The following is a 25,381-nucleotide window of genomic DNA, read 5'->3' on the forward strand; positions in this document are numbered from 1 at the left end:
CCCCGGCACTTGGATATTTGCTTATTTATTTTTGACTTGTTTTAAAAAGCGCAAGCCGGGCCTCAAATGGTGTCGGTGCTCTGCGCGGCAGGTGGGAGGATGGGGGAGAGTGTAATGGTCACAGATGCCGACTTTGAAACTAGGGAACTTGCTGAATCTCACTGTCCTCTCAACATTGTGTGATTCTGGACAAATCTCTTAATCTCCCGGTGCCTAAAAAACGAATGTGCTCTTGTGTAAGGCAACTGGTGCCCATGGTCCAGGACTTTCGAGTTGAGATCGCGCTGCATAAAATTGCAAAAATAACCACGCATTTAAAGTGCAATAGGTCTCTCATTTGCAAGCGTTTAAACTATTGGCATTGTAAATGACAACGTCTTTTATGTATGTTTTTTTAAAGCTACACATATATGAAAGGCATTGTCATTTTTTTTTATGGCAATAGCTCAAACTCTCGCAAATGCGAGTACACTCTAATGGTGGCTGCGCCCCTTTCTTTAGACGCTCCTCGCTGTATGCAGGATACAGCGAGCAACATCTAAAGAAAGGGGCATGGCCAACATTAAAGTGAAAGCGTGTATGGTGCGCTTTCACCCAAAGCGGAAAAAAATGAATATATATGTTCGAGGCATATGAGCTGCAGATTACACACTTTTGCATAGATCGCCAACTGGTGTTGGGCCCGGATGTTTGCAGTTTGTTTTTCCTCTTGGAAAGTCTTTGGAAGTCACGAGGTCGGTGACTCCTCCTTTGGTCCGTATTGCGCATGGGCTTCGGCTCCATCCTCAGATTGTTTTTTTCCGCCATCGGGCTGGGATGTAATACTTCGCGCTCCGGATTCGAACTCTTCCAGTTCAACCATTGACGCAAAATCCTCGTTCATCGGTATTCTTCAGATACAAATCTTCTTAATCACCTTCTCTTCGACACTTCTTCGATTCCGGTCGTCGACGGCGGCCTTCGGGCCTATCCCGGCTCCGGTCTCGGCTGATGGAAAGAACTTCCTTCAAGAAGTGCCCTCGATGTGGGTCCAAATTCCCCCACACCGATCTTCATGAGGTGTGCAACCTCTGCCTCTCCCCTGAACACGAGGCTCAAGACTGTCCCGCCTGCAAGTCTTTTAGATCGAAAAAGACTATTCGAGATCGAAGGGCCAGACGCAACATGGCGCACTCCTCGACCTCCGCTCCAGTCGACATCTTCGGGGATGACGTCGAAGCTCCGGGACAGCAGCACACCGAAGAAGAAGACGACCTCGTCAGTGCTTCCGAAGCTGACGACTCAGATGTGGAGGACAGCACCCCGGCACAGAGGGTCGTGAGTACTATACCCCCTCCCACACCCGCGCCGACACCCAAAAAGGCTTCGGTTACGCCTTCGCCTCCGAGCCTAGGCAAAACCAAAGACACTGCTTCTAACACCCCACCTTCGGGCCCGGTGAAGAAGCCTAATAAGCCTTCCGGCAGCTCGGGCCAGCCTGCCAGCGGTGCCGAAAAACACCCTTCGGCACCGAAGAAGAGATCGGCCTCTACCTCCACACCAAGCTCCGCACCAAAGCCCTCGGTGTCGAAACCCGGCCTCTCAGTGCCGACCAAACATCATAAGGCCCTCGGCACCGACACTCCAGTGCCGAAGCCTATCTCGGCACCGAACAAAAAATCGGACGTTCCAAAAGTCACGGCACAGACAAGCCTAAAAAGCCGTCGGCCCTGAAAATGTCGGCGCAGACCGAACAACGAGTGTCGCAAGAACTATTCACACCGGATTCTTTGCAAAAGACACTTACCAAGGATCCAAAAACTGGACATTTGGCACTGTCTTAAAAAAAGAGACATTTGGACAAACCAGCTCCACCTCCAAAGAGGAAGGACTGTGCTACCTCCCCTTTCAGAGTGCCTTCCCCACCTCCTCCACCCTCTCCACCTCCTCCCCCTCCACCTTCTCCACCCCTGCCTCATCGCTCTCCGACACCCTCTCCAGGCCATGATGATCAGGGGGACCCATACTACGACCCATCAGATGTGCCACAAGACCCCACCCCTACTGGATCCCCAGACCCATGGGATAATTATAACAATCCAGACATCCCAGATGTCCCACAAGATGACCTTTATCCATCCAGGCCATCCCCACCAGAAGACTCGTTAGGTTTTCACCACCTACTTCAGAGGGCGGCACATTATCACGGGGTAGAGCTACATACTGACCCAGTAGAGGAAGATTTCCTCCTAGACACCTTTGATACTACACACAGGTCTACTGCTATACCACCTATGCTCAAAGGGGTGATAAAACATGCGCCAGAGGTTTTTAAAGACCCAGTCAGGGCTAGGGTCATAAACCCACGCATAGAGAAAATATATATGGCTGCCACAGATCCTGCCTACATCAAAGGGCCAGCACCACTGGATTCCCTAGTGGTATCCACGGCTAGGAAGAGATCAAATTCCCAGGCGTCAGGCGAAGCACCACCACTTGACAAAGAGTCCAAGCTCCTGGACGCGTTAGGAAAATGCACTGCGTCACAGGCTGCCAATATATGGCGTATCGCCAACACTCAAGCGCTATTGGCCAGATACGACAGAGCGCATTATGATGAGCTAGAAACCATCATGCACCATCTCCCAGAAAAGTACAAAAACAGGGCTAATGAATTGATTCAAGAGGAAAAACCATAACTAATACCTCTATAGTTGGATTTTAAATAAAAATTCTGAGAATACCACTTTTAGAAAGTGTTATAAAAGAAAGGGGTTGGGCCCTTGATGGCAGCTAGTCTAGGCCTCTCTACAGTATACGCTAATCAGAAGATCTAGCTACCCAATTGTTGTGCGGACTCAACAGAAGAGGACCAATAACTTAATCTTCGTTAGCCCTTGTGATTTATTAATATATTCTCCATTATTTACTTCAGTTATTTATAACACTTTTGAAAACATGTCATCAGAGGGCCAGACATTTTTTGAATTTGCAACACACACACACAGATTTTGTTAAGCTAATTTCATAGACAGAAAAAAAATCATATTAAAACATAACAAGAACGTTGTTTCCACATACTTAATCATTTCATGAAACTCGATAGAATAGACCATTCTTTAACCAGTCCTTCGTTACAAAGATAGCAAAATGCGGCGGAGGTAACAATGAACACATTTTAACAGTCCTCTCCTGCTGGTATTCTAATGGGGGCCACTACTTGTGTATTACCTAGAGGAATAGGTGTTCTGCCATTATTTCCAATACTAGTTGATTTCTTGTGGATATTCTTCCCCAGAGGCTAGGCGAACACGTTTTGTATCCCTTTGGCAATAATGGGGTTCTCTTCAGGACCATGACTGAGTCGGTTCTGTGAATGGTAATATGTAATATTGTATTAATCACCTTGAGTTAACATAAATATTCCCCTTCATTCCACTTTTGAATAACAACATTGTGAAATACCTCGAATTTTCCAGTCGCTTATTATTTTGAATGTTAACTCTGGACAATTTCTTTGCAAGGCAACTGTCGCTTTTCATTTGTGCGTGCCTGTAAAATGAATGTTAAACAGTGGTTACCATCCTCTGCAACATAGTTGTTCCTGCCACACTTAGCAATAATTAATGGCGTATTTACCATTACCAAACAATGATTTCCAATTATACTAACTGGCACATGTTGTTGTTTTTTTTTTTTTTTTTTTAAACCAAGTTTTTTTTATGAATGATTTTATTAAAGGACTGCTCTAAAATCGGTGTTAGCGATTTTACTCCCTTCCATCTGGGATTGTCAAAAGCGGGCCTGGTGCGTTTTGACCGTATGACTCTATTCGGCAAGGTAACTGTTTACCGTATTCATCACTTGCTTTCTGTGTCCGACGTTGATTTAGTTCGTTATTCCTTTATTCACGGTCAACTCCACTTGCTGGGTGAGTCGACGTGAAGTGCGATCTCGGCAGTTAACTGTCAAAGCTAAATCAATCAAGCACCATTTTGGCTTTCAGTGCATGTCAATTTGTGCTGTTCATGGTAACGTAATAAGACGCTGTTGTTGCATGCTGTATATTGTAGTAGTGGTGTATTCCCATTTCTTACAGCGGATTTTGTAATGTATAAATTATTGACATTTCTAATATTGTTTTTACTACGGTTCATAGTCTGCTGATCTGATATTCTGTTTAATCCACGTGTTACCGTATTGAATTTCATAATTAAATATGCTTCTTGACTGGTCAGGAGAATTTCTGGGTCATCTCCTTTTGGATTTGGGTTGATCAGGTTTAAAACAGTCCACTTGAAATCTCTTCCGTGTGGCTCATTTCAATGAAGTGATTGGCCTTAAGTGCTGCTGTGATCTTGTTTTTGAGTCTTGAATGATGTTGGGCCACCCTCTGCTTCACTTCTTGGTTTGTCCGTACTGGTGGACCCTCCCTCCCTCCCTCAAGGTAATGTACCCTTTTCGTAGAACTGGCAGGTGTCTCAATCCTGTTCCATTGTTAGACAGGAGGTGAGGAAACACATACACACTCACTAACACACACACACACACGCACACTCACTAACACACACAAACACTCACACACACACACTCTCTCACACACACACACACTCACGCACCCACAGTCACGCACACACACACACACACACACACACACACACACACACACACACACACACACACACACACACACTCACACTCTCACACTCACACTCTCACACTCTCACTCACTCACTCACTCACTCACTCACTCACTCACACACTCACTCACTCACTCACTCACTCACTCACTCACTCACTCACTCACTCACTCACTCACTCACTCACTCACTCACTCACTCACTCACACTCACTCACTCACTCACTCACTCACTCACTCACTCACTCACTCACTCACTCACTCACTCACTCACTCACTCACTCACTCACTCACTCACTCACTCACACACTCACTCACTCACTCACTCACTCACACACTCACACACACACACACACACTCTCACACACACACACTCTCACACACACACTCACTCTCACACACACACTCACTCTCACACACACTCGCTCTCACACACACTCGCTCTTTCTTTCTTTCTTTCTCCCTCCCTTCCTCTTGGTCTGACACAGTCCAGCCCTAGCTTCCTTCCTGTATAGTTAAAAGTCATCTTCATGCAATGAAATTGAGTAGATCAGCACAGAATAGTAACACCAGTTGCCTGTCCTGAACCGAAGACATTTGCCAGACATTGCATGGTTTATGCAAAGTCGAGGGCTACTGAGGGCACACTTGTCTTGCACTTGTTTCGATGCTGTATGGCTCAAATATCCTTTGCCCGCCTCTTACCTTGGTGGTTCTTGGAGAAAGAGACTGTCAAAGCTGCTTTTGTTGCAAGGGGTAACGCTCCTTTTTGACATGCTGCCTCATAGAAGGCGAGGAGTTTAAGTTCTAAAAACATTATTATATGTCATGTAAATTCTGCCACCATCCCATCTACCTCAAGGGCTTTGCACCTAGGTAAGATGCAACAGCTTTCATTATCTCAGGTGCTGTTACAAGTATTTCGAGGTTCTCTATTTGGACTGGCTTTTGATGTGTTAAGTCAGTATTTTGTAAATATTTGAACAGACTCTGTGTATCTGCTTTGCTTCTGGCGGCATACAACTCAGATCAATGTTAAAGACGAGCATTTGCAATGCAATAGGTCTCGCATTTGCCAGAGTTTATGCTATTGGCATTGTAAATGACAATGCCTTTTATTTATGTGTTTTGCAAAACAACACATATATAAAAGGCATTGCCATTTCTAATGCCAATAGCTGAAAGTCTCGCAAATGTTAGGCCACTTTAATGGTGGCCGCTCCCCTTTCTTTAGACGCTGCATGCCGTATTCGGGTTACAGTGAGCCGCGTCTAAAGAAAGGGGCGTGGCCACCATTAAAGTGAAAGCACAGCATGGGGTCATTTACAAAAAATAAAAAGGTTTTATAGCGTGGCTGCTAAAGTTAATGCAGACCGCGCTGACAAATACAATAAATAAATAAGCGCAGCCGCTATAGTTAAATCAGACTGCCATTACAAATTAAAATATAAAAGCGGGTGGCGTGCTGCCTTGTAGGAAAGCATGTAGTGGGTGGAATAGGGGAAAATCATTACAGAAAATAGTATAGTGCTCACTGACTAGATAAAGCAGACCATGTAACACAAGTAAAAAGTCAAGTCCTTATGGGAGGTTACAAATGCAGACAAGGCGGTACCAAGGAGGTACTACTACGCCTATTGATTAATTAAATGCAACGATTTAGAAAGGACAGTAACGGGAGCCAATTGAAAAGGTGGGCGGTAAATGGACCTACCTGAATACAGCATGCCTCGCAGCGCATGCGCTGCCCAGACTAGACCTAAAAAAACTCCGTTAATTCCTTATTGGATATATACATCCTGCCCAGCACCATCCTGTATCTTAGTCATGATCATCATCCATCTGAATTCTGGCTTTATAAACCAGGCAATCAGATGTCCACCTTTGCCCTCATCACAGTGTGCTTTGGGCTTGTAATTCATGCAATCTAAGCACCTTTGAAACGCCATTACATGTGCAGATGCATCCTCCTTTTGAGAGAAATCCTCCTGAACCCCTGGGGACGGAGGAATGATCTGCTCTTATTCACATAATCAATTTTCCAGCATTTCCATTTCAATCGCTAGAGATTTCCTGTATCTGCTTGGTAGTAACAGGTCTGCCCCATGTAGCCTGGCCGTCACTTGCACAAGCCGTCATTCTTGATCTGTGTGGACATTGAGCATTGTAAATGGCACTCCGTATCTCAAACACAATAAACCCCCTCACACTTTTTGAGTAATCAATCTGATTGGTATGAACAATTACCCTTCCACCATTGTTTCAGCCTGACACCTTCTCACACATCAGGTGCATCACCTGCACCATAGCCACAGGCATTTTAAGCATGACATTTTTTTTATCTCACTTGGCTGCATTATTTTTTATTCATGCCCCTTAAATTTTGTGTCAGTATGACATTTATTCAAAGGAGTCATGAGGAAAGTTTATGTGGCAGCAAACATTTGCCCTTCATTTGTCCCCATACCTTCTTGATATGCATCCACTATTCTGCTGGAATAGTGATTAATAAACCGATAATGGCTCTAGAGCTACAAATTCAAAATCTTCCCCATAGCCACTCTTTTGAGGTCAGTGGGGCAGTGACTCCCACCTCATACCTGCTGTCACTGTGCAAACATCTCACCAAGTTGGTGGTTGCCTACTTAAAATACCCACAGAAATATGTCACAACATAATATTAAGTAGGTTTTCTTCAGTGCTGCGGGTGCTCTTTGGTAGACCAATCTCGTCTTGCTGCTGGCTACCCACCACAACTCCGATTCTGCGGAAGCCATCCCAGAGTCAATAGAGACTCTCAGAAGGCCTGCTGCGGAATTGTTCGCTCTCTATTACCACCCCTGCTTCTTTAAAATAAGAATCTTTTTATTGACATTTAGGTTTTAACAGTACAGCACAACAATAGTCAAATGACCACAAATGCTAGGTAAGGATACTTCAGCAAAACATATGGCGCGGTCTTAGCAGCGATAGCGGGAGTGTACTATGTCGGATATGGTGTAGGAAGGTTATCCACAACATCAGATCGCTTGAGAGGAAGTGTAAGCGGATGTATAACCAAAGCGCTGCAAATTGTGATGCTATAGTATGCGTGATGTTGAGTAGTATTGAACGGTGGGTGGAGGGTACAATAAAATGAGGACAAAATAACTTGACTAAGGTAAAGGGGTAACCGCCCATGACCCAAGAACTCGGAAGTGTAGCAATGGCTAAATAACTGCTTGTGGAGCACATGAAGAAACCGTGTTTCGACGGGGTGTGTGAGGATTATGTGAGGCACTCCCCATTATGGCGTCGTATTAGCGGGCGTGGGGTGCACTCTTGTCGCAGAAGCAACCTCCGCCAATACCACCCCTGCTTCTTGATCGCTTCTTGCCTTGTTAGTAGTGGGGATGGAACTGCCACTTTCTGAGTGGCTGAGGCAAGGCGCCAGCCAGGCAGAACCTACCACTCCCGTCAGTGGTGGGTGATTACACTCACTGTATAACCTGCTCTCACGCTTGGGTAGCTTGGCACTGAGATGTCAGGCTCATCACAGAGGCAATATGTAGTAAAGCACTGGTATAGCACTCACTCACAATAAATACACTGCGCGCCTCAAATGAGACCTCACACTTGATGTATGTAAATAACGTTTGTTTTCAACACTCCCAATAATCAACGCAACATCATCCTGTATTTAGGGGCATAAATCAAACTTGGAAATATTACTGGCAGTACTAGGCCCAACCATGTTGAAATGACAGCCATAATATGCACTCTGAGATCCTATTCTAACCCCTTTCCCCCACCTCCCCAGCACCCTTATGCGGTGCAACACATTGCCCACCCCAAGGACCACCCTAGCAATTCTTATAATTCAATACCACACATTTATAGGGTACACCCCAGGTCAAAACGATATCAGAAATATTTACATTCAAAGAATTATAACTGTTTAGCAGCACTGCAGGCCGAGGCCGCATGGGTAAAAACCAATGTCAAACGCAGTGTTCTTCTGGCAAGAAGTCAATGTGTAAGGCAACTACGCTGGTCAGTGTTGTGAATCACAGGCAGTCCTCAGCCTGTCACCCCCCCCCCCCCCCCCCACACACACACACTTACTCTGCATAGATACACGGTGCAACAGGTATCAGGCTGGTCTGTACAGAATTTGCTCGCACACAGCACCGCAATGTGGTGCAATTGATACCCTGCAGGTCAATGTTTAGCACACTGTAGACCCCGTGCCCCAAGCATATCTCCACCCTCACCTGCACGGGACAGGTTGCTACACATCCCCAACTTAACATACCATGCGGTACTCATTACACACAACCATTTGTGAAAGGTTACTGCTCTATCCCCAGTTGCTCCAAACAACCTGTAGTGACACTGTACAGTTCTTTCTCCAGTTTGCTCCAAGACAGCATGTACCTACACAGCAAGATGCATATGGATACTGCACCCTCTTCACCACACTCCTAACTGGACTCCCTATGGGATCAAAGTAAATGTTCAAAGAGTACTCTCAAAACAGTGTATGAGTGGATTATTTAAACTTCTGAACCTGTTTTGCATTAGTAAGCATTCAGCACACTAGAACCATTAACATAAACTGCAATTCCCAAACAGAAGTCCTCTTACAGAGTCCAGTTAACACATGAATTACCAAGAAGATGCAAAAGGCTCATGGCATTATGCAAGAATCACCAGCCAACCTGTTCTCGAACCAATAGACCACCACAGTTAGTAGAAAACAAGGCACATTTTTTTACAGATGCACATGTAATAATACTAAATCGATAAATACAAACTAACCCCACTGATTAATTGGCTAGATGTTCAATTGTAACTTCACTCTTAGACAAATGCCATGCAGGTGATGCTTCTTCTTCCCATGACTTAAGGACATATTATTCTCTTGAACAACACAGTCTCATTTCTGTCTTCAGTGTCCTTGGAGCAAGTGCTACCTCCCTTTCTAAATTAACAGGTGGCATTGGGTAGGCTTTCTTCAGTTCGTACAAACTTGTCCCAATCAAACATCAGCTTACTACCCTCCTTCATGATGTCATAGTCTACTTATCCAGTGCCTCCACTCCGACACCATGTTATGAAAGCCAAGACATTGGTGAGTCTCTCTCAAGATCACGTTGCACTGCTATGCCCCCCCTGAAACATCACATGCACTTATTCCTGCGCAACTGGTTTGCGCCCCTGAGGAAAGTTCCAGTTTACCTGGTACTGTGCATTATCACAATATCTCTATTCATCACCTTGACGACTGCTAGCAGGAGCTTCACCATCTCCTCTGGCCTCACGGTGCTGGTCACCATAAAATATGCAGAGTGCCTTTAACCTTCCCTCTTAAAGACCACACACTGTCCTCCTCAAACTTGGTCAAACCTCATGACCATTCTTCTCTATGGAACTATTTAAGCTTTGTCAGGTTCCTTTGGAAGCTTTCATATCGTAAACCTTCACATAGTTTTTGGAAAAGGCAGCACTCAGGCCACTTAAGGGCATTTAACTTTTTTAGGTCGAGCCTGGACACTGCTTGCTTCAAGACATGTATTGCATTTTGTGGGTTTACAGCCCACCCCCTGCTTTTTATTTGTCAGTGTCCTTTAAAAACCCTTGCTTTTAGGTGGTTATTTTTTAGGTCTCGCTGGCTATCGCGTAAGCTATTGCTCAGCGAGACTTTAGTAAGGGGCTCCCAAAAGTGCTCCCAAAAGCGGATTGCCTGGCGAGCACGCGCGCAATCACGTGCATCGTGCCGCCATGCAATCCGCTTTTGTGAAGCGCTTCAGCCCACTGGCGACGGGCGTGCGGTTACGCGCACAATGACGAGCAGAGGCGCCATTTGGCTGTCCTCTCTCGTCATGGTGCGCGCACATCGCACACCACTCGCCAGCCAGCCTGCGTTCACTTTTGCGCCTTTGTTAGGTCTGGCTTGAGAGTACAGCTATCTGCAGGACGTCTTGCTAGTAATTCTTTAAAAACACTCATAGAGTTGGATTTAGCTCCTCCCACAGGAGTATACCCCTCTCACCTCCTGCTTTTCATTATTCCCCATTCCAGAAAGTACTTCCGTCGGTATACATTAATTACAATTTCACATCTGAAAAGCATCACAGTCACCACTATGTTTGTCTTTTTCTCCTAAATGCATTTTACAGAAAGCAATCCTTTTTTTGCTCAATTTTGCCCAGCATTGGCAGAGCCGGTAGGGCAGGCTTAAATGTGATCAACAGCATTTGTGCATGCAACGCACGTAAACCGCATTTGTGAATGCCTGTATATTGGAATATTTGTGCCAGACCTTTTGGATTTGCTAATGCTTGCTTTTATTCTTTCACTGCCTGTCATCATTTGCCTTCCCTTCTTTCTCTCTCGCGTCTGTCGTCAGTCTTGTTCCTGCCCGTCACCTTCACTCAGCCTCTCTCTCTCTGCCCCTCATATCGCTCGTCTGTCTCAGGGACACGTTGTTTTTCTTCCCCTCAAGGCGCGCTGAGCAGGCCCCGGATGTGCCTGCAATGTACAACACCCAAGGCGGACGCCTTGCTGGACACGATTCCTGGCGGCGCGGCGGTGAGATAGTGTCAGACCTTGAGTTTCTCACGCTAAGGTCATTTGTCAGGCGACTCACTGCTTTTTCCCAGTTTTTGATAGTCACGCCCTCATCGTGACGTCTTAGCGCGAACGCTCCTTGCAGAAGCCGGAATCCCCTGCCCGATGCCACCCGTTCGTGTTTAATAAAAGAATAAACGGGCTTTCTACTACCCCGGGCTTTAAGTGGGATGAAAAAACCTGGGGAGTCAATCAAAGGGGTGTGGCCACTGTAATTAAGGGCGTGGCTTAAAACTGTAACCTAAAAATCAGTGCTTAGCATAGTGTGTGCAGGACTTGTAGGGACTTGTAATTTGCTGTTTATGTCATGGCATCCAGATATATGATACAACAAGTAACCTCATACCTACAAGAAGTCAGGACAATTGGCTTTGTGAATGGTAGTTAGTTGCATAAGATAAATAGGCAGCAACTATGGCTTGTATATAATAATGAAAAAAAAGCTTCCAAGTAAAGACCTGGTGACACCCAGTGGTCGAAGTGGGCGGGAACGGCAGGGCACGGCGTTCCCCTACTTCTTTAATTCTATAGCTTCCGTTCCCCTACTTTTTAGGTCTCGCCTGGCTATTGCGTAAGCGATTGCTCAGCTAGACTTATGTAGGGGCTTCAGAAAATGCTCCCAAAGGCTTCCCAGGCGGATCGGGTGGCGGTTACGCGCACAACCACGCGCATTCCATTTGCCAGCAGCTACTTCGTGCGCCGCCTCACGCATTCAGAGAGATTTACTAAGGGGCACAAGACCTTAGGAATGCGGTTTATGGCCAGTGCATGTGAGGCTTTCAAGCGCGAAGCTGGCATCTGGCATCGGACTTGAAAGCAGCAGACTGCTTTCGCCAGCGCGCGCTCGGCCTCACTTCCTGCATCCCCTCTTACAACAATTAACTTTCGTTATAACTCACACCCCATATGCTCGTTCCCTCCCACCCTTCCTTTGATGTCCGCTTTTCTTGTTGTTTACAAACCACGCCACACACTGCTGCAGGCCGCACACTGCTGCACGCCGCACACTGCTGCACGCCGCACACTGCTGCACGCCACACACTGCTGCACGCCACACACTGCTGCACGCCACACACTGCTGCACGCCACACACTGCTGCACGCCGCACACTGCTGCACGCCGCACACTGCTGCACGCCGCACACTGCTGCACGCAGCACACTGCTGCACGCCGCACACTGCTACACAAAACACTGCTGCACGCCACACACTGCTGCACGCCGCACACTGCTGCACGCCGCACACTGCTGCACGCCGCACACTGCTGCACGCAGCACACTGCTGCACGCCGCACACTGCTACACAAAACACTGCTGCACGCCGCACACTGCTGCACGCCGCACACTGCTGCACGCCGCACACTGCTGCACGCCTCACACTGCTGCACACTGCTGCACGCCGCACACTGCTGCACGCCGCACACTGCTGCACGCCGCACACTGCTGCACGCCGCACACTGCTGAACGCCGCACACTGCTGAACTCCACACACTGCTTTTATGCGAGTTTATGCTACTGACATTGTAAATGACAATGCCTTTTATTTGTTTTAAAACCAAAACATAAATAAAAGGCATTATAATTTTACAATGCCAATAGCTCAAACTCTTATAAATGCGAGACCTATTGCATTGCAAATGCTTGTCCTTTTTGTCCCTCCTTTTTCGTTGTTAGTTCCCTCCCATGGAGCAGGCCCCCATTTCTTGAAGGCTTCCACTTGTCCCATCTTAGTTACTCGCTCAGTGACTTTTTATTTTTACATCTGAAATTTTTCCAAAGTAGTCATGTTTTGACTGGCTACAAGTTTTTCTATAAACAGGGCTGTTTATTGTGGTCTTATCTCAGACTTCGAAGAGAGAGGATTTCCCCTGTCCTTAACCCCCTCCAGCTTCGCTACTTTAGCCGTTCCCTCACCCCCTCCTTTTCTCTGTGCATCGAATAAGGCAGCAAGAGGCGCGGCCATGCGCATAACCCCGAATCACTTTTGGTGTCCATTCACAGCTCTGTTCTGGTTTCCTCATTTCAACTTGGATCCAGGAGGGCGTAGTTACAGTGACTGGCAGCGGGTGCCATCTTTGTAGTGGAGGTCTTCATGAAGCAGTCTCGTTTCTCTTCATTTTTTCATGGGTTTCCTTTTTTTCACTGGTTTCTCTAGAACACATTGTCAGCCGCGAAATGTAGCCAAAGTCCGTAGCTCTGGCCAATTAATTATGCTTTTATGATGAATTCCGAGGAAAGCACGTGAAAGACGGAAGAGAGAGCATTAGAGACCGAGGGGTGGGATTGTACGGAGAAAAAGAGAAATAGATGGAAAGGTAGAGACTGAGTGTGATTGAAGGTGGACGATCTAATTAAAACCAGAAAAAAGAAAGGTATAAAGAGAGAGGAGGTAAAGAGGGTTTATTTACCAGACTTAAGCCTTGTACTCCACTTAGTCCCAGTCCTGGGTAGAGGCATCACCTTCAGAATGCATCTGTCTGCAGGAAGTTGGAGTCTGTGTAGAGCTTTCTCCAATTAGTCCCTCTTGCACAAAACCCCCTATCTTAGCACAATTGAGCCAACACGAGCACTACAGCACACCTACTTTGTGCTGGAAATAGGAGCTGCTGAACACTTCACAGCCCACTTCCACAGCTTTCATTATCCATTTAGGAATCCAAAACAGTAGTTCAGAGACGAAGGGAGTGCTTCAGTTGTCACCACCCACTGCACTGTGTCAAAATCGGCCACCCCTGCCCCTTAGCCTTTGTGAATGGTGCTGTGATGACCCTGCCCTGGGCCACAGCATTAGCCCCCTCTTTCAGCTCTAACCATTGCCACCTTGTGCAGCCACTCCCATCAAGCTGATGTCACTCTCCTTGCTTGTGCCTCGAAGGCGAGAAATAGTCCTTGCCCATCCGGCACATGCACAGGAGGACTCGGAGATCACCCCTTCCTCCCAAAAAACGGAAGTTTTAATCAATGTCAATGGTAGAGCACCAAACAGTGTGCACTTCTTTTGAAGCTGCTCCATGGTGTTCATTCTCCCCCTTTTGTCTTCTTTTCCGATGCTGCTAGGGCAATGCCCACCTCGCACATTAACAGGAGCCGTCAGTGGGTACATTGCATGCACAGTCATTGCAAAATCTTCTACTAGTAGTAATTTTCTGCTGTCAAATTGTGCTCAGTTGTTACTATCATTCATGCATTTAATGCATTTTCCTTTGATAAATCATTCATTGCAACTTTGCCTTTTGGCTAGGCTGGTCGTGCTGCAGGGTGAGCTTCCATTCTAATTTCATTTTCTCCACAAAATGCAGCAGATTTTTTTCTTTCTGTATTGTGCTCCCTTCATGTTCTCTTTTACCCTAAAGACTGCCCCACTAAAATTAAAAATAGTCAATAATTTGATGTGGCCACATATGTGCTTCACTGTAGAGATATAGTGCCATGCTAGGATCAAGTTATGTCAAGCAACCAGTCCAAAATATTCCATGTAAGTTTTGCTAGATCGCAGCACATTTTCACAGATTGATCCAGACACCCTAATTGTTTTTTAACATTCTTCAAATAGGATTCAAACGGTACCTTCCGGGGTAATGACTTTAATCTGGCCACCATTCCTCACACGGTGGATTTATAGAGTGCATGGCATATTATTACATGAACGCTTAGAGACTTGAGTATAAAACAATGAAACATTTCTCATTAGCCTCGTGGTGAACTCTCTGGTCAGCCTTCTTACTTGATCATTCAGTATTGAGCGGCCTTTAAGGTAGGTGTTTTCCTGAGAGATATATATATATATATATATCAATCATGCGTGCTGTAGATACATATGTTTTGCATACTTCTGCCATCTTGTGTTGGGTCCGGATGTTTGCAAGTTGTTTTTCTTCGAAGAAGTCTTTCCAGTCACAAGGTAAGGTGACTCCTCCTTTCAGTGATAGTGCACATGGGCATCAACTCCATTGTTGGATTGTTTTCACCATCGGGTTGGGACGTGTATTGCTGCCCTCCGGTTAGAAAACCGTTCTTTGGGTTCCCCTCGGTGCGCAATCCACACTACCCTCGACGGTATTGTCTCAGTATGCGTTTCCCTGTTCTCCATGTATTGAATCGCTTGACAAACCCTCCATTTTCGATCCAAAACATCGTGGGCGGCTGTTGGGACTCGCCGCATCGGTCCAACCTTCTGCCGATAGAACAGACTCCATTCCAATTCGGTCTTCTGTGCCTCACCAAGTATCCTCGCACCAACCTAAATCAACTTTGTAACTTGTGCCTCTCTCCGGAGCACAAGGAGGAAGACTGCGACGCTTGTAAGTTGTTTTGGTCCAAGAAGACTCTACGAGATCATCTGTCTTGACAACGAGAGATGCAGTTCCAAAGCATCTAACACACTCCTGATATCTTCGATGAAGAATCTGACCAAGAAGAGATCGAAGCATCCGCTGCAGAAGAAGAGGCCCTCTCCGTTCCAGAGTCCAATTCCAAGCTCGAGCTCGATCTGTAGTCCGAAGATGTGCCTCCTGGACAGGGTGTCGTGAGTACCGAAGACCCCTTGCCCCCTAAATCCGCTTCAAAAACTCATCAGGCTGTGGCACCACCTCTGCCTTCTCGCCAAGGCCGGCACCGAGACAATTTTTCCGATGCCCCGCGTCTTGGCTCGGCACCGAAACAAACCGTCAAGCCTTCTGGCTCGCGACCGAGTCAGCTGAAATTACCTTCGGATCTGAAATCATCGGGCTTCAAGGACAAATCTGTTTCGAAACCGAAACCCTCCGCTTCGAAACACAAACCTGCTTTGGAGCTGAAACCCTCCGCTTTAAAACACAAACATGCTTTGGAACCGAAACATTCCACTGCCAAAGACAAGTCGATTTGGACGCAGAAATCTAAGGACAGTGTTCCTGAGCCTCCAGAACCAATTTTAGACGTTCTTAAGGCCAAGTTGGATCCCAAACAGAAAACAAAAAATATTTTATTAATCCTGATACTGGACATATTTTGGCTAAAACTCCAGCAAAACACAAGCTTCCTGCAGAGGACACTGCTGATGAGATTACCTTAAAGAAGAAGGACATGGCTACCAGCTCTGTTTATCCTGCCTCACAACCCTCTCCACCTCCACCATCTTCTCCACAGTTAATAATTGAAGATCCCTTACATATAACACCTCAAAGATCTCAACATACAGATCCAGATCTGGATCACGGTGATGATGATTCCCATTTGCCTGCCAACCCATAGAACGATTACACCAATGACCCTCCAGTAGACAGTGAGCCAGACCTTTATCCTGCAAAGCCATCACCACCAGATGATAATATGGCTTATCAATAGCTCATTGCTAGAGCAGCAGAGTATCATGGGTGCCGTTACATAAAGATACATTAGAAGAGAACTTTTTATATGAAACACTAGTCCACACACAGGTCAAGTGAACATTCCCTATGGTTGAAGGCATGATGAGGCATGCAGATGATATCTTTAAATTCCCTCTCCGAAAATGTATTTTAACTCCCAGAGTAGACAAAAAATACTAACCCTCACCATCAGATCCTGTGTTTATCAATGGACAATTACCTATTGACTCCCTACTAATTTCCAATGCTAGCAAAAGAGCTAACTCACAAACTTCTGGGGATGCACATCCCCCAGATAAAAAATCCAAACTTATAGATGCCTCTGGAAAATGAGTGGCTGTTCAAGCCTCTGACCACTGGCGCATCGCAAACACACAGGGCCTTCTAGCTAGGTACGACAGGGCACACTGGGATGAGATGGAGCTACTGCTCCAATATGTCCCAGACGAACACAAAACTAAGACACAGCAGTTAGTTGAGGAAGGGAAAGTCATTGCTAACTCCTCAATCAGATGTGCCTAAGATTCAGCTGACACCACAGCTAGGGAGATCAATACCAGCATTCTCCTTTGAAGGCGTGCATGGGTTAGGATCTCGGGATTTAAGCCTGAAGTTCAACAGTCTATTTTGAACACCCCATTTGACAAGGAACACCTGTTTGGTCCTGTAGTCGACTAATCCTTAGAAAAGATAAAAAAGGACACAGAAGTAGCAAAATCCATGGGAGCGCTCCAGTCCCCATCCAGTAGAGGCTCTTTTGCCGCTCATTATACAGAGCAGGGTCCATAAACATCCTCAGACCCAAATACTTCCTCTTACAAAGGCAACAACCAGTCCTTTCCCTCTAGAGGTTTCTATTGAGAAGGATATAGAGGAAACAATTCCAAAGGTAGAGGTAAATGCGCCACACTTCGTAACACCCCTTTCCCTAGTAAACAGTGACTTCCCCACACTTCCCCCCGATCACTTAACACCTGTCGGGGAAAGACTTCAACAGTTTCTCCCTATTTGGCAATGTATAACAACCGACAAATGGGTGCTCGACCTTATCCAATATGGTTATTGCCTGGAGCTCACCTCCAATCCACCAAACATTCCACCTCGCGTTCACAAAATGTCGTCAGACCATTTGCAGTTACTGAAACAAGAGGTGCAATCTCTCTTACAAAAGGGAGCCATATAACCAGGTCTGTTTCAGTACCAAGGTTCAGGGCTTTATTTTCTTTATTTTCAAATTCCCAAAAAAGACAGTTCCTTAAGAACAATTTTGGATCTCAGAAAGTTAAACCGGCACATACTGTCAGAACGTTCTAACTCTCCCACAGCAAGGCGATTTTTTTTGCCCTCACTGGACTTAAGACACATATTTTTATATTCCCATTCATCCAGCTCAGATCTGTGATAGCAGGCAAACACTATCAGTTCAAAGTAATTCCATTCGGACTAAATACTGCTCCCAGGGTATTTACAAAATCCCTAGCAGTGGTAGTAGCTAATTTAAGAAGACAACAAATTCATTTCTTCCCGTACCTAGATGACTGACTCATCAGCGCCAACACACACCAAAAGTGTTTACAAAACGCTCAGACCACACCTACTCCACCAATTGGGTTCACGGTCAACATTCGAAAGTCTCACCTACAGTCTTCACAGATACAATCTTATCTAGGAGCCACTTTCAATACTAGCCTCCCCACTGCACCAGAATTTCCAATCTCCATACTCTATTGCTGCAGTTTCAAACTAACCAAACCTTGCCAGCCAGGACTTTCATGCTGATGGCATCATGCATTGCAATAGTACCTCATTACAAGAATGCTTAGCACGTCAGTGGAATCAGTCACAGGGTCAATTAACAGATCAAGTGTTGGTGGACAGCTGCACCCATCGCTCTCTGACGTGGTACAACCCACAAAATTTATCAAAAGGGTGGCCTTTCATCAACCCTGTTCCACAAGTCGTGCTAACAGCAGACGCATCTCTCACAGATAGGGGTGCACATCTCTCATCATTACACAATTCAAGGTCTCTGAGACGACAAACACAAACGTCTCCATATCTACTATCTAGAGCTTCTAGCAGTATTTCTAGCGCTGTAAGCTTTTTAGTCTCACCTCACAGGCAAAGTTGTCCTAGTCCGCACAGACCACATGACTGCGATGTACAAAAGCTAGGGAGGACACACAATCTCCAACTGTCACGCCTGTCTCAGACAATTTGTGATAGGGCAATCCATCACAAGTTTCACCTTCTGGCAGAACACCTCCCGGGAGTGAACAATAAAATTGCCAACCTCCTCAGCAGAAGGAGACAGCAAATACACGAGTGGGAACGTCATCCCCAAGTTCTCCTTCCATACTTTCACCAATGGGGATACCCACAAATAGATCTGTTAGCCACAGTAGACAATGCACAATGCCCAAACTTCGCTTCCAGGTTCCCACACCATTTATCCAAAGGCAATGCCCTGTCAATGAACTGGTCAGACATATTTGCCTACGCTTTTCCGCCTCTCCCACTCCTTCTCTGTTTGTGGTTCGGAAACACAGACAAGCATCACTCACACTGATTTTGGTAGCTCCCACATGGGCCCGTCAACCGTGGTACACCACCCTGTTAGAGCTCTCAGTAGTTCCACATCAAAAGCTACATCTCACCTCCGGTCTCCTCACTCAGAACCATGGAGAAATCAAGCATCCAAATCCTAAGGAGCTGAGCTTAGTGATTTGGCTTCTGAAGTCCGAGTTTGGATATTTAAATGTACCAGCAGACTGTATGACTATTCTAAAAGAAGCATGACAACCTACATTTGCTACGTATTTGCAAAACAGACAGCATTCTTCTTTGTTCAAAGTTCCTGTCATCAAAGCCTTTATGGAGGGCTTAAAGAGAGTTATACAACTAAGAATTCCTCCGGCACCAGTGTGGAATCTTAATGTTGTGCTTACAAGACTTATGGGTCCACCCTTTGAACCACTACAGAAGTGTCCTTTACAGTTTCTCTCATGGAAGGTTGAATTCCTCATTGGAATCACTTCCTTAAAGAGAGTTTGTGGGCTACAGGCATTAACCTTAGAAGAACCCTTCTTTTAGCTCCATAAAGATAGGATAGTTATTCGTACCAATCCCAAATTCCTCCCCAAAGTGGTTTCTGCTTTCCATATTACCCAATTAGTTGAGTTACCTGTGTTCTTTCCTCAACCTGATTCAGTAGCAGAACGGGCTCCTCACACACTTGACGTCAAAAGAGCTTTGTTGTATTGTATCAAAAGAACAAAAGATTTTCGTAAAACAAAGCAACTGTTTGTTTCATTAACACCACCTCACAAAGGCAATCCTATTTCTAAATCTGGCATTTCAACATGGATTGTTAAGTGCATTCAAACTTGCTACGCAAAAGCCAAAAGAACTTTATATATTCTCTCTAGATCGCATTCGAGTTGCAAAATAGGGGCATCTATGGCCTTTTTAGGTGACATTCCTCTAGCTGACATTTTAAAGCAGCAACATGGTCTACACCACACAGATTTACCAAACACTATTGTGTGGATGTACTAACACGCCAACAAGCCAAAGTACGGCAGGCAGTGCTAAAAACACTTTTCCAGACAACTGCAACATCCACTGGTTAGCCACCGTTTTGGGAGAATACTGCTATATAGTCTATGCAAAGCATATGTAGCTACAGCACACATGCTTTGAATGGATTATGTTACTTACCCAGTAAGCATCTGTTCTTGGCATGTAGAGCTGTAGATTCACATGCGCCCACCCTCCACACCGGGCACGTAGTTGTTGCAGTTCTCCTTATTCACGTTATCTACGCATGGACATCTCTTTAATACACACACTCACTTACTCCAGTCTCACCCTCTTGTGGGAAAACAATTTAGCACTGGAGTCGATGCCAATGCGCGCTATCACCAAAAGGAGTAGTCACCTTAATTCGTGATTGGAAAGATTTCTTTGAGGAAAAACAACTTGCAAACACCCGGCCCAATACTAGATGCCAGGAGTATGCAAAGCATGTGAATCTACAGCTCACTCTACATGCCAAGAACAGATGCTTACTGGGTAAGTAACAGAATCCATATATCATTTTATTCAGTTTTGCCATCTTTTACAGTAGCACAACAGTTTATAGAACTGTGTTGGTGTTTACATCCCACTTACAAATAGAACCCAGCCGCGGGCCCTCAGGCTAGACTTTGATAAGCCATCCATTTCCCCCACACCACTCATATTTCTTGGGGCAGCCTCTTGACTTATAAACCAGTACTTTCAGTCCGGTGCACTAATCTATTGCTGCACTCCAGCTACCCAGCTGAGAGGATTAGGGGAACGCCAATGTTTGGCGATATCATGTTTGGCCAATACGGTCCCGATAACAAGGAGGGTCCAGTCCCCCCTTAGACCTTCAAAGTCCTCAATAATACCCAACAGTGCTATTCTCTGGGAGGGCTGAATACCCCAGAAATATCAGTGACACCTTCCTCCAGTATCCAATGATGACTGGATAATCCCACGTCATGTGTTAGAAATGTGCTTCCCCCCTTGGCACTGATTGCATGTTGGTGTATCCAGTCTGCTGTCTTGCCATAAGCGCATGTGTTTGAGATATGTAATGTATAAATCGTAGAATTGAATGACCCATTCGCTGTTTCAGCGCCTCGCTCGCACTTCAGGCCACGCCCCCGTTAGAGGCCACGCCCACCGCCCTCCAGTATAAGTGTGACGCTGATTACGAGCGCCTTCACTTGACCACACGCTGCTCCTGAGGCGGAAAGCCGGGAGACTGCCTGTGAGAAGTTGGCCTGGTATATGCTGTTCACTAGTTCTAGTGACCACCTTGTACCATGCCAAGCAACCCTTATGGTGTGGTTGTAAGTCAACCTTTTCGGACTAGCTGCCCTAGTGGTAGCGTAGGCTAAGCAGTCTTTGAGGCTAAACTCGTGATGCGTGTTAAGCAAGCTGTTTTACCAATAGTAACCCCCTTTTATACCAATGAAAGGACACCACACAGATATATATTCAAAATATATATGTATTTATTTCTCAAAGTAACCCCTAGTCTCTTTATGAGCACAGGAGCACAAATCGTCAAACAAGATTATCACAGAATACACAGAAGTTGCACTTTATATGGATAGGCCCTGGTGGCCACTCAAACCATATACTAAAATAGTGGTATAAGTACCACGAACAGAAAAGGGAAAAGGCCTAGGGCCTCTAGAATCGCTGGGCCTACAAGGAGCTAACGTCAGTTAGTGACCAGGAGGTCCACGGGTGGCGTGTGCAGAGCAAATAGTCACACGCGTGCTCCCATAGGTTTCAATGGGTGCGTAAAAAGTACAAAGTTACTGCAAAGAGGATCTTCCGGATGGACTAGGAACTCAAGATTTGGAACACAGGCACTAGAGATGTATTACTACACATGGGCACCGGAGTACCAGCTTTACCTCACCCACAGGAAGCGGGTGCATAGGCCTCAAAGTGCGTCGGGTTTCTTCTATCTGTTCCGTGGAGCTTGAAGGCAAAGATGCTGCAGGCGGTCGGTCCGGGAGAGATGCAGTGGATCCAAGAGTGGATCGGAGATGTTGAAGACCTGTAAGCAGAGGGGACAGTGTTCACAGTCACTAGCCAGTGACCAGCGTGGCACCAGGTGGGTACCAGGCGATGTCGGGTGCAAACAGGTGATGAGGGGTAGCTTGTCTCCGCAGCCACGTGGTCCCTGAAGGTCGACGACGTCCAGGAGTCGGCTCACGAGCTGTCCCACGCAGGCTCTCGCTGTCGGCGGTGTCGGCGACTTGATCGAAGCAAACAAGCCTTGGCAAAAGCAATTGCAGGGGGATTCGGAAATCAGCTGTTGGTTCTGACCAGCAAGGTCAGAGGGATTGCTCCTTTGGAGGGGAGCAAGGGCCAGTCTGGAGCAACCAGACCAGCGGTGTTTGTCGTAGATTTCGTCGCCAAGATGGCCACTAGCCAGCGGGCCAGCAACCGGTTAGGCGCGTCGAGTGGCAAAATGCAGAAGGGCCCCACGCAGATCGTGGAGATGCTGGAGGGCTCACCTTTGGTGCAGATGCTGCTCGAGGGTTGGGCTTCTCAGGACCCAAAGCACAACTTGGAGGGAGCCTCGGTTGTTGCACTTGTCAGCTTGTCGTAGTCGTTCCAAGATGGCTGGCTCCACGTGTCTCGGTGCCTCCACGGGTCTCCTCTTTGCAGGGACTGTGGATCGGGCGGTGAGAGGTCTGGAGGTCCAGGTCTTGTCAGTCTCTGGGCTCGGGCTCCGGCGGGAGGCGGCGGCAAAGCAGACGTTGATTCGCTGGATGGTGCTTGCGTTAGCAAGGTGGTCACTCCCTGACCACAGGGGAGATTGGCTTCAGTCCTCTGTGCAGCAGAGCGTCGAAGTTCCCGTCTTCTTCTTAGTTTCAAGTTGATTCCAGGATGTCTGAAGTCTTAGGACACAGCTCCTACCTTTATTCGGATTCTAGGGGCCGGACTACCTGCTAGGTCCCTCCCTATGGGTGGGACCAGGAAGGGGGGTGGTTACACCCCCAATCCTTTGTCCAGCTCGCCCCAGGCCCGGGACTGGTGTGCCCCAGGACCGGTTTGAACTGGCATATGCACCGAGGCTCCTTGTGAGCCACAGGCATGTCTGGTTTCTTTCAAGCCCTACCTGACCAATACACAAAATCCTGTCTGGGGTGGTGCACGCACCTCCCCTGGCAGGAAACCCTTTGTCCACACCTCCCAAGCTGGAAGGACTCCCAGCAGCAGGAGGGCAGACTTGTGTCTGTGGTGGCAGCATCCATTTTGTGGAGCTGAGGCTATGTCTGATTTTACCCGGGTTTCAGGTACTGTACATGTCGTGTCCCTCTAGAAGGGTGGAATGCTAACCCCGTCGCCAGAATTGGCGAGGGGTTAGTATTCCAATTCGTATGACACCTTACTCGACATGTTTTGATAAAGCCAAACCAAAGATAGCATTTAACCGCGAGGTTCATAATGCACTTAAGAGTATATGGTATGACGATATCTGGAAACAGTAGAAGGAAGTTGTTCCGACCACTGCAGACAGGCTCAGCTCATGCCAGAGCACCATCTCACATGGAACCAAGCACTCTGCCTTCAGGATTGTTAAGGCCTGCTATAGGAGTGACTTATAGGTTACCAGGTGTCCCATTTAAGGTTAGGTATAGGTATACTACACCTAAGTAAGAGGTGATTACACCAACTTACCCCAGCTGAGTGATCAGCCAGTTGTGTCAGATTGTTAGGCCAAGCCTGGGGTGGCATAATACATGCTGCAGCCCTTGGCAGGCCTTGGGTACACCAATGCCCTGGGTACCTAGTGTACACTGGTACAGGGGCTGACAGGGTGATCCACTTCCAATTGGTTATGCACCTAGGGTGCATAGTTTTAATTTAGTAGAGAGAACAGCAGGCTGGGGGTCTGATTGGCAGGCCCACAGCCTCAATATGTCAAAAACCAGTGAAGCAAAAAGCAAAAATTTGGGGTGACCATAGGATAGCAGACCCTACTCTCCTACACAACCCCCCCCCAAACGCTGGGACATTAAACTAGCCTTGACCAGTCTCGTCTTCATGTCCTAAGTGGAAGTACCTGGAGAGACCATCTGCATTCCCATGGTCAGTACCTGGCCGGTGCTCCACTGTAAAGTCCATCCCCTGTAGGGAAATGGACCACCTAAGCAGTTTGGGGTTTTCACCCTTCATCTGATTTAGCCACAAGAGGGGCTTATGGTCGGTCTGAATCTTGAAGTGAGTGCCAAACAAGTATGGCCTCAGCTTCTTCAGGGCCCACACCACAGCAAAGGCCTCCCTCTCAATAGCTGACCAATTCTTCTCTCTGGGGGTCAACCTTCTGCTAATAAAAGCAATGGGTTGGTCTTGACCATCTACATTAAGTTGTGACAGCACAGCTCCCACACCCAACTCAGAAGCATCTGTTTGGACAATAAACTCTTTGGAGTAGTCAGGACTTTTCAGGATAGGTGCAGAGCACATGGCCTCCTTCAGGTCATCAAATGCCTTTTGACAGCTTACTGTCCACTGAACCTTTTTGGGCATCTTCTTGGATGTCAGATCATTAAGAGGAGTCACAATGGACCCATAGTTCTTAACAAACTTCCTGTAGTACCCAGTCAAGCCCAAGAAAGCTCGAACTTGAGTCTGGGTGGTTGGAGGGGACCAGTCCTTGATGGATTGTATCTTACTCTCCAGTGGTTGAACTTGGCCTCCACCTACAAGGTGGCCCAAATATACAACCTTACTCTGCCCTATCTGGCACTTAGTAGCCTTGATAGTGAGGCCTGCCCTCTGCAGGGCCTCAAGAGCCTTCTTCAGGTGGATCAGGTGATCCTCCCAGGTGGAGCTAAAGACAGCAATGTCATCAAGATATGCTGCACAAAAGTCATCCAACCCAGTAAGGACTTGGTTCACCAGCCTTTGGAAGGTGGCAGGTGCATTCTTCAGACCAAAGGGCATCACCACAAACTGGTAGTGCCCACCTGGGGTTGAGAATGCTGTTTTGGCCTTAGACTCCTCAGCTAATCTGATTTGCCAATAGCCAGCTGTTAAGTCAAATGTGCTCAAAAACTTTGCAGAAGCTAGTTTGTCTATGAGCTCATCTGCCCTTGGAATAGGGTGTGCATCTGTCCTGGTGACAGCATTGAGTCCTCTGTAATCCACACAGAACCTCATCTCTCTCTTGCCATCTTTGGTGTGAGGTTTGGGGACCAGAACCACTGGGCTAGCCCAGGGGCTCTCTGAGGGTTCAATGAC

General features: G+C 46.7%; 1 protein-coding gene across 1 annotated transcript in view; it reads left to right on the top strand.

The window, feature by feature from the left end:
• RTF2 (replication termination factor 2) overlaps window positions 1-25,381 on the top strand; it is a 399,848-nt gene that overhangs the window by 206,951 nt on the left and 167,516 nt on the right. The window lies entirely within an intron of this gene.

The sequence above is a fragment of the Triturus cristatus genome, chromosome 7 (assembly GCF_964204655.1).
Source record: "Triturus cristatus chromosome 7, aTriCri1.1, whole genome shotgun sequence".
Lineage (NCBI taxonomy): Eukaryota > Metazoa > Chordata > Amphibia > Caudata > Salamandridae > Triturus > Triturus cristatus.